The 9,987-nt window shown below is 44.7% G+C and overlaps 1 pseudogene; it reads left to right on the top strand.

The window, feature by feature from the left end:
* Positions 1–291: 291 nt before the first annotated feature.
* Positions 292–9,472, top strand: LOC119322173 (annotated as a pseudogene).
* Positions 9,473–9,987: the final 515 nt, after the last annotated feature.

Below are 9,987 nucleotides of genomic sequence, written 5' to 3'. Positions count from 1 at the left end.
GGAGTAGCTAACTAGCTTTAGTTGCCATCTGATGATGCGGCATGGTTAAATGTTTACTATACTTTTGGACTGGACCAACTTAGCAGCAGCGACCATCTTAGCTTAATTGGCAATTTCGGGATAAGAGAAACATGTCTTTAGCTAGTATGCAACTAGAGCAACTTGACCCAAGGTTAATTGATTAATTATGGCTGGCCGATGTAACTATGCTTCCTAGCTAGCTATAAGGCTGAGAGTGGGTAGCATCATTCGGCCTACACCTGCTTTCGCATCCACGGACAAAACCACTGAGCGAGCGACCATCTGAGCTAGCACTACGACCAACCATGGAGGCGGCTCTGGTGAGTGCAGCGACGGGGGCCTTGAAACCCGTCCTGGAGAAGCTGGGCGCTCTGGTGGGTGATAAGTACAAGCGGTTCAAGGGTGTGCGTGGCGAGATCAAATCGCTCACTCATGAACTAGCCACGATGGATGCATTTCTTCTGAAGATGTCGGAGGAGGAGGATCCTGGCGCTCAGGATAAGGCGTGGATGAATGAGGTGCGGGAGCTCTCCTATGATATGGAGGACTCCATCAACGACTTCATGCAGAGTGTTGACGCCGAAGATACAAAGCCAGATGGCTTCTTGAAGAAGATGGAGAACTTGTTGGGGAAGATAAAGGCTCGACGCCGGATCGGCAACGAGATACAAGATCTGAAGAAGCAAATTATTGAGGTGGCTGAGAGGAATGAAAGGTACAAGGCCCGTGAGGCCTTCTCCAAGAACAAAAATGCAACCATTGACCCTAGAGCTCTTGCCATCTTTCAGCATGCCTCCTAGCTTGTTGGAATTGATGAACCCAAGTCTGAGATAATCAAGCTGTTAACTAAAGGTCCGTCGACACAACAGAAAATGAAGTTGGTTTCCATCGTGGGATCTGGAGGAATGGGGAAGACAACTCTTGCAAACCAAGTGTATCAAGATCTCAGAGAAAAATTTAAATATCAGGCCTTCTTATCCGTGTCAAGGAATCCAGACATCATGAATATCCTACGGACTATTCTTAGTGCAGTTAGTGGCCAACTTTACGCCAACACCGAAGCAGGGAGTATACAACAGCTCATTATCAAGATCACTGGTTTCCTACTGGACAAAAGGTACCATTTTTATTTAAACTTCTCGTCCTCAAGTATATAGTTAATAAAAGTTCAAAAAAAGAGTAATAGCTAATAAATTTATTAAGATATTTCACATCAAAATCATCTTATATTTTTGTGTAATAAAAATAGTTATGTGTAGTCTTATGTCCATTATTTTTCTTATCAGTTGGTACAAAAAGTAATGGTCAAATGTTTCTAGTCATGTTCATGTTGATGCCAAGTAAAGAAAAATAAAGAGAGTATCAAAACCATATATCTTACAAACGTCCGTACAGTGATTTCTATTTTTTTTTACATTGGCATTATAGCATCTTTGAGATAAAGCTACTCCCATCATTGAGAACATGACATAGCCTTAGAGCAACTATAATAGAGGGTTTATAGTCGAAAATGTGAATAGAGCTTGGCCTCCGTGAAGGCCAAATTTGAAATGATCAAAATTCATATATGTGCATTTCAAAAAAATGAAAAAAATACAGATATACTTAGAGATATAATGTACAATCGTGTAAATCTTTAGGACGAAATACATTAAATTGAGTGCTACAAAAAAATATGCGCCTTTCTTAGAGTATGTGCAGCCGGATATGTCAAAATATGGCCCCTCAAACGCCCGCGGACGCGCCCGGGCACGTCCACGGGAAGTGACCGGGCACGCCTCAAATTTTACAAGTTGTATCCGGACATCTCATACTAGATTCTTAAATCCATACAAAGACATGCAAACGAATTAAACCTATGTACTATGTTGATCACCTAGCTACTGCTCGTCAGAGATGTCTATGATCTCCGTGCCCGGCTACTGCAGCATGGGCGGCAGTTGTAGCTCCGGCTCCTCCGGTGACTCCGGGTGCTCCGCTCCGGCCTCCTCCGCCTCTATCTTCGCGTCGAGTTCGGCGAAGAGCGCATGGAACGCCGCCTGCTCCTGCCGGAGGAATGCCCTGTTGGCCTCCACGTAGGCCTCATCCTGGAGGGAGGTGGATGGACTAGGGTTGCGGGACGCCGGTCGGGTTAAATAGGCAGCTTTGGTCTCGGGCGGCGAGCCGGAGGGGCGCCACACGGCGTTCACACCGTGGCGACGGAGGAGGTGGCCATCGTACCGCCGGGTTTCCAGGTGAGTCCACATGGGACCCCTTCGTCAGTCCAACATGGCGGGCGTGCCCGGGCGCCCCCATATCCGGCCCATATTTGGGCCGGATATGAGGGGTGCTGGTCAACCCGGCGTTTGAGGCCCTTTTGAGGAGCTCTTCTTGGTCAAATTTTTGCGACCGGGTGACCTGCCCGGTCGTATGAGGCGGGTTTGAGGCCCCGACTGTAGATCCACTTAGTACATGCATTATTATCTACAAAGTCCATGATTTTCTTTTGCACAAGTCGCATCTTAAGGTATTTCATTCTGAAAGTTTACACACATACACATCACATCTTTGTATACTTATACATATTTTTTCAGTTGTGTTTAATTAGAGAAGTTCGAGAATTTTTTTTAATTCGGGCTCCATGGAGGCCGAGCTCCAAAATACCCTACTCAGTTATAATCTGCTTACATATTACTGTTGTCTATATGGAAGAGAGAAACAATGAAAAATGAGGAGAATGGGCTCTCCTGCGAGTGCCTACCTCTACATTTGCTCCAAGGCAAATATAATATCTAACAGCCAATCTCATCACGAAAGTGTGCTTCTGGTGAACAGTAGAATTGAAAGAAAAATAAAATAAATTCCAAACATTCTGAGCTTTTTTTGTTGTAACCTTTGACAACAGTTTTCTATGCTTGAAAGTTTTCATCACGAAATGACATTCGTAGAAGTCATGAAAAAAATCAGTACTCGAAGATGCTTTCAAAAATAGCATCTTTTGAGTACCTTTTTTTTGCCACGACTTTCAGGAATGTTCATTCATGATAAATTTTTGCAAGCACATAGAACATTTGTCGAAGGTTACCACAAAATTGTTTTGGAAATTTTTGAATTATTTTACTATTTTTCCTGATTTTACTGTTCACATGAGCGTTTGAGCTCAGGTGCAAATACTCCACATCCATCTCATCATACGTACCATGAGCAAGGATAACACTAGAGCCGATTTGCTCGCTATATCTCATTAGCATGTTAACTATGGTTAGTCTCATAGTCCACCTAGATAATAGTTACCTATAAAAATATACTACTTCATTAATACCTAGCCTATCTCAATCTAAAAGTTTCTTAGAGCCTGTGCTACATCTGCCTATAATTTTACAGTCCGCTTCTCTTCTTTCTCCTCCAACTTGGCACAAATATGATGTGCCAACTCCTGTAGCCTGATTACATCATTTTATCATACTTGCACTAATAGCCATGCTACGGAGTGGATCAAGTAGCAAACATCAGCCCATTCTAACACTAACACCACTCACACATTTTGTCATGTGGGAAAAGTTCATTTGCTGCCTATATTAATTATCCGCTTGGATCGCTTCTCTTTGTAAGTCTTATGAACTTCTGTGATATCGTCAACCATTTGTTGGAGTACTTTATCTCATGAGCAGTTTTGGGCGGGTCATTCCATGTACGTCACCTGCTTTCTCTTCCACCTCTCCTTCTGTGCTCCCTTCAATCTTCAGACGTACCAGATCGTCCATGCATCCATATGGACATGTCACATGTTATCCTTCCTCGTCTCTCTCGTTCCTTCCACCAAACAGTGCAACGCTTGTTTACGGCGACCAATCGGGATATCTTTAACCGGTTTGGATGGCGGTCATGTAATAGGATAGGCAATTAGTTTACCTACCTTTTTTAGCCAGCCGGTTGTGGCGTCTTTTTCTGGCTAGTTTGCGTATCTAGCCTTTTACGCTCTGTGTGAGCTGCTTTTTCTTTTTTTCAGTTTGAGACTTTGGAACTTTGTTGGCACAATTTGTTTCTCGGTTAATAAGATGGCCATATGCATCACTCTTGATGCAGAGGCCGGGGAGCCCCCTTTTCGAAAAAAAAAGTTGTGATGAGATACCGAACGCCTCGGCCGCTGTCTCAAGCGGTCGTGTGCATCACCTACAACGTACGTAGTCTCTTAAACAGAACAAAAAAAAGTTTGGAGTTAAGTGGTCCCATTAATCGTTTAGAGGGAATGTAAGGAAAACATAGTTTAGTAGAAATGAATATTTTCATATAGTAATATGTACTAGCTTCTCTCAATTTTAAATACCAGGTTGTTTGGATCCACCGCGGCGCGTGTGCTGGAGCCCTAGCTCCGCATCCGCAGCCAGCGCTCTCCTTCTCCTCCGTCCCCTCCTGCTCCTCGGCACTGTTGGAAGGCGTTCCGTGCATCACGGACGACCATGGGGCCTCATCTTCCCTCACCTAGTTGAGGTTTCAGCGGCGCAGGCCAGCCACTCATTGGCGTGTGGAGTTCGGCGGGGCTACCGGCGGCGGGGACGCCCGAATCTGATGGCTGTTGGGCTGGGTGGCGGTGGTGCCACCCCACGGCGTTGGTGGCGGGGGTTCGGTCGTCGTCGCCCCGATATGGATCTTGCCATGCTGCTAATGGCTCTGTTGGCGTTGTCGGTGCTGGTCCGCACATGGAGCGCTCGGTCTGGTGGTGGCAGCCACTGCGAAGAGGGCACCTCCTTCCCGGCGGCAGAGGGTGGTGCCGATGTTGATGGGTGTCGTCCTTGGCTGCTCGAGCATGCAATGAGATGGTGACGAGCATGGATATCAGATCTAGGCTGCCTTATGAGCCCATAGTTCTGGTTTGATGCCGATGACCCTGGGATGACCCTCCCCTTATTCTTCGTCCTTTCCTGCCGGCCGACGACCTCCATGTTCCCGGATCAGGTGGCTGGTCAGGACGCTGGGATTGTGGGCTCTGGATTGGGTGAAACCCTTTACCCACGGCGACGGTCAGGATGCTGGTGACGATCCGAGGGCGACTCTTCTTCATGTAGGCGGCATCGATATCTATCTCGGGCCATCCTTCTCCTGGTCCCAGGTGAGAACCCAAAATCCCTAAGATTGGGCGGCCATGATGTTATGGCAACTTTTATCTTCTTGAAGGCGCCGCATTGGGATGGCCGGTGGAGTGGTGGTCGAGGCTTCGGCACAGTCTGCCGGTGTTGCACCACTGGTGTTCCTGCTCGGCATCTTGCGGTGGGCTTCATGGTGCTTGCATGAGGTGGTGATAATGTATGGGGTGTGGTCTACGAGGTGAGGTCGCAGTGCCTGTCATCCTCTCCTGGCAATAGTTTGGTCTTGTCTATGCGCTCTCAGGGGTGAGTTGTTCTACCTACCGATAGGGTGGCGTCCTACGATCCAGGACGAGAGGGTAGGGGGGCTTCTTCGGAGGTAGAGATGGATGGTGGGACTATAGTGTTGGCCTCATGGGAGTTGTGTGTGGTCTTCCTTCGGAGGCGGACTGCTCCCTTGTTGTGCTTGCACCGATGGCATGACCTGTAGTTGCTGTAGGCTCCAATGTTCTAGCTTGTTCTCGATCCATTCAAAGCCTGTTAGCTGTTCTTTAGCATCTTGTATCCTTGTAACTTTCTTTTTTAATTTACTTTTACTTTTAATTTGTCAGATGTTTCTATGGTTGAAATGGATGGTTGATGCTTTGTATATAAAGTGGGCAAAAGCCTTTTTCAGACACTTCTATCAGCTTTGTTACTTAGGAGTATATTTTTATGTTGCCACTGTGAACATCTTTTTAATATTATGTATTTGTCTATCTTGTTTGACATTCGTTATATCATTACCACACTAATATCAACCATGTACCCTCGTGCAGATATTTGGTTGTTCTTGACGATATATGGGATGTGGTTACATGGCATACTATTAAGAATGCATTTCCTGCTACAAGTTCTGGCAGTATCATAATCACCACTACTCGTATAAATGATGTTGCTGAATCATGTCGTTCAACACCATTTAGTGGAGATATTTATTGCATAAGGCCTCTTGATATGGTGCACTCTAGGCAGTTATTTTACACAAGACTATTCATCTCTGAAGAAAATTGCCCCGCATATCTTAAAAAAGTTTCTAAGAATATTTTGAAAAAATGTGATGGGTTGCCATTGGCAATCATTGCTATATCTGGTTTGTTGGCTAATACTGAAAGGACAGAGGGTCCATGGAAACAAGTTGAAGATTCAATTGGTCGAGCACTTCAAAGAAATCCCATTGTTGAAGAAATGATGAAGATATTGTCACTTAGTTACTTTGAGCTGCCTGCTCATCTAAAATCTTGTCTTTTATGTTTGAGTATATTCCCTGAAGATTCTGTTATCAACAAGAAAGTTTTGATAAATAGGTGGATTGCTGAAAGATTAATTCATACAGAAGCAGGATATAGTAGAACATATGAGCTTGGTGAAAGGTGTTTTAATGAGCTCATCAATAGGAGTTTGATCCAACCTGGGGAGACAGACATCTTTGATAGGGTCAAGAGTTGTCGACTTCATGACACAATTCTTGATTCCATCATATCCAAATCCATCGAAGAAAACTTTGTTACATTGGTAGGCGTTCCTAGTTTAACTGTTGGGACAAAATGCAAAGTTCGTCGGCTCTCCCTGCAAGTCGGCAAACAAAAAGAACTAATAGTGCCAAGAGGCTTGGTGTTGTCTCATGCCCGATCACTTGATGTGTTTGGGGTATCAATGAAAATCCCTTCCATGGATGAGTTCAGGCATTTGCGTTTTCTGGACCTTGAACATTGCAGACAACTGGAAAACCATCATCTTGAAAATATAGAGATATTGTTTCAGCTGAGGTACTTGAGCCTCCTTGAAGCGAATAAAGTTAGTAAGCTCCCAGAACAAATCGGACATCTATGGTGCTTAGAAATACTGGAGTTAAGAGACACCTCTGTTTGTGAGTTGCCAGCATCTATTGTCAATCTCAAGAGACTGGTGCACCTATTAGTAAACCAGAATGTTACACTTCCTTGTGGAATTTCCAAGCTGCAAGCACTGGAGAAATTGAAGCTTGTGAGTGTCTATAGCCAGTCATTTAACTTCCTGCAAGAATTTGAGCAGCTGCAGAGTCTAAAGGTATTGACCCTTGATTTTGAGGATTATAGTTCTGCTGGCCGAGTGAATGCTGAAAATGAGTCTAAGAAAACTATTATTGTCGCTTCCCTTAAAAACCTAGGGAACCTTCTCTCTCTAACTATTTGGGATGGCCCCGAATTAGTAGGGGAATCTCTGTGCCCTATACCACTTAGCCTTCGGAAGCTTGCGGTTTGGCGTTCAAGTTTTCCACATGTTCCAAAGTGGGTGGCCTCTCTTGTCAACCTCCAGGACTTATGCCTTGGATTGCTCGGAGTTGATCAGAAAGATTTATATATCCTTGGAGGCTTACCTGTGTTGCATTATCTTGTTTTGAAAATTGATGACAGCGAAATTAGAAATAGTGCTTTAACAGAAGAGCCTGAAGTTAAAAGGGTCATAGTCTGTGGTGAAGTTGGATTCCCGTGCTTGAGGAAATTTGTTTATGATAATCGGTATGCTTGGATGAATTTGACGTTTGCTGCTGGAGCCATGCCCAATGTAGATGACCTTTTGATAGCATTTGACCCAGAAGAAACTGAGTCTGTCGGTACTAGTGGTGATTTTGATCTCGGAATCGAAAATCTCCGCAGCCTTTTGAGAATAAGATGTGGACCACGGAGGCACGATAGCAGCAGAACTGAGGCTGCCATTCGGGAAGCAGCCAACAAACATTCCAACCACCCTAGTCTATCCTTTGATTGGTAGAGATATCTTCCATTGATGATATGTTGCCGTAATCAAGGTGCTAATTTTTCTCCCATAAAATACCAAGCAGTACTTCAATTCGCAAGATTTATGTAACTCTCTCATTCCCTCATACTTATATATGATCTGGTTGTCTGTCTTTTCAGCGCAAGGCACAGTCCCGAGTAAGCTGCAATCTTGTAAAGGTCGCCATGCACGATGGTCTCCTCAAAAACAAAAAGTAGGCTGCAATCCCCGAGGTTCATCACTGCATTTGTGAGATCGAATGATTCATCATTTTCTCCTCTTGCAGGTGCTTATTCAAACCTGTATGGCTGTATCTCTATTTTGGTTGTCGTGTATACTCCCAGCAGCATCCTCAGTCTTACCTATAGATAGTCGTAGCACATATGTGAGGTGGCTGCAGTTTTTTAATCTGATAATGCACGCTGTTTGGTTGATGGGCCTTGGTTTGGTGATACTAATGTGAGAAAGATGTATGACAGGCAGGTAACCGTGCTGTATGTGTACAGATTTGTTTGTTCGTGATTTAATTGCATGCATTTTCTGGAAGATTCTTTGGTACATGCTGAAGCTTTCCTTGTCGAAATGGAGTGTTAATTAGTTTGTCCTGTACAGTTCAGGATTGATACTTCATTTTTTGATCCTCCTTTACCCCTTCTTGGCTCATTGTTTTGTCTTCAGCAATTTCTTTGATCCTTCATTCTTTCTACGTACCACTGTTAAAATTTGATGGATTCACAGACGCGGTGCTGGCCAAGGGAAATTTGAAGGCGTGGGGGGAGAGCCAGAAGAGCAAGGCCGACAACAGGTTGCCCAAACTCAACTGAACTTTGCATAGCAGAACTCTCCTCTCTCCATGCAAGTTTCACCAGTCTTAAACTGGATTAATGATGTGTTTCAGGGCCGAGCAGAATAATATTTCATTGAAGAACTCCAAGAATCTAGACGGCCGTCGAGGAGAAGGTCCAAACACGAGAGGTCTCGACTTTAAATCTGAACCTTACCTTCCTGGCCGGCTCTTCAGTTAGTTGGCAAATTCAGATTCAGAGCAACACGCAAGTATATGCTCACGCTCACCTCTTCTGTGACAAATCACAAAAAGGCTCATGGTAAAACATGGAAATTGTACGCACACATGAGAACAAGTACGTGCAACTTGTGAAAAATACTCTCCGTTCCAAAATAGATGACCCAACTTTGTACTAAAGTTAGTATAAAGTTGAGTCATCTATTTTGGAATTGAGGGAGTACGTAACTATTTTTTTGTACTGATCTTCGTCTAAATTTTGCAGGAGAAACCGTAGAAGAAGATGCGGAACCTGGTGTCCTGGTTGTGACGATCCACATCAAGGAGGCAGGAGGACATGATCAGCCGCTGGGAGACAACGGCGGCCGCGGGGACCAATAAAATGCTCGGCTGCTTCGGCTTAGCAATCAAAGCACGCATAGATTACGTTCGACCTGAATAATCACGGTGAAGTTGACGATACCTTTCTGGAAGATGTCCTATTGCTTTATTCGTTTCCAACATTGGTTTGGTCATAAGCTTTGATCATGGATGTAGTATATCCCCGAAAGTGAACTCTGGTTTTCACGGCTATTTAGACATTTTCTAACCCTAATTGCCCCGTTTTGTTTGCAACTCCTCCCTTGTTAATGAGAAAGCAGAGGCGAAGATGGACTGAATTTTTTTTTCAAGGATGCGTCAAGAGGTTGGTGCATCAGAAACATAGATAGGAAGTGCCAAGAATGGCAAAAAGTCTTTACAACTCCACAGCTTACAAAGCCAAAAAAATGATCCACATGCGGATCACTCGCCGCTATCCAACCTCACTACTCTACGTAGCAAAGAGCCGTGCTCACGGAGCAAACCCGCGGCCCTCCAGTCCTGCCCCTCCTCGTCAATCCTCCTAAGCACTACATCTGCCGAGGGGGAAGTACCATTGAACACTATGTCATTCCGGTGTCTCCAGATCGTCCATGCCACAAGGGTGACCACCGTCCAAATCTCTTTCCTTAGCTGCTTCTGCGGAGTGAGGGCGGTCCACAATTGCACCAAGGTAGCATCTGCCGTAGGCATCCAAGAGGGCTTACCCCGCGTATTGGT

This window comes from Triticum dicoccoides, chromosome 6B, assembly GCF_002162155.2.
Source record: "Triticum dicoccoides isolate Atlit2015 ecotype Zavitan chromosome 6B, WEW_v2.0, whole genome shotgun sequence".
NCBI lineage: Eukaryota > Viridiplantae > Streptophyta > Magnoliopsida > Poales > Poaceae > Triticum > Triticum dicoccoides.
This window is presented reverse-complemented; position numbering and strand designations above follow the sequence as displayed.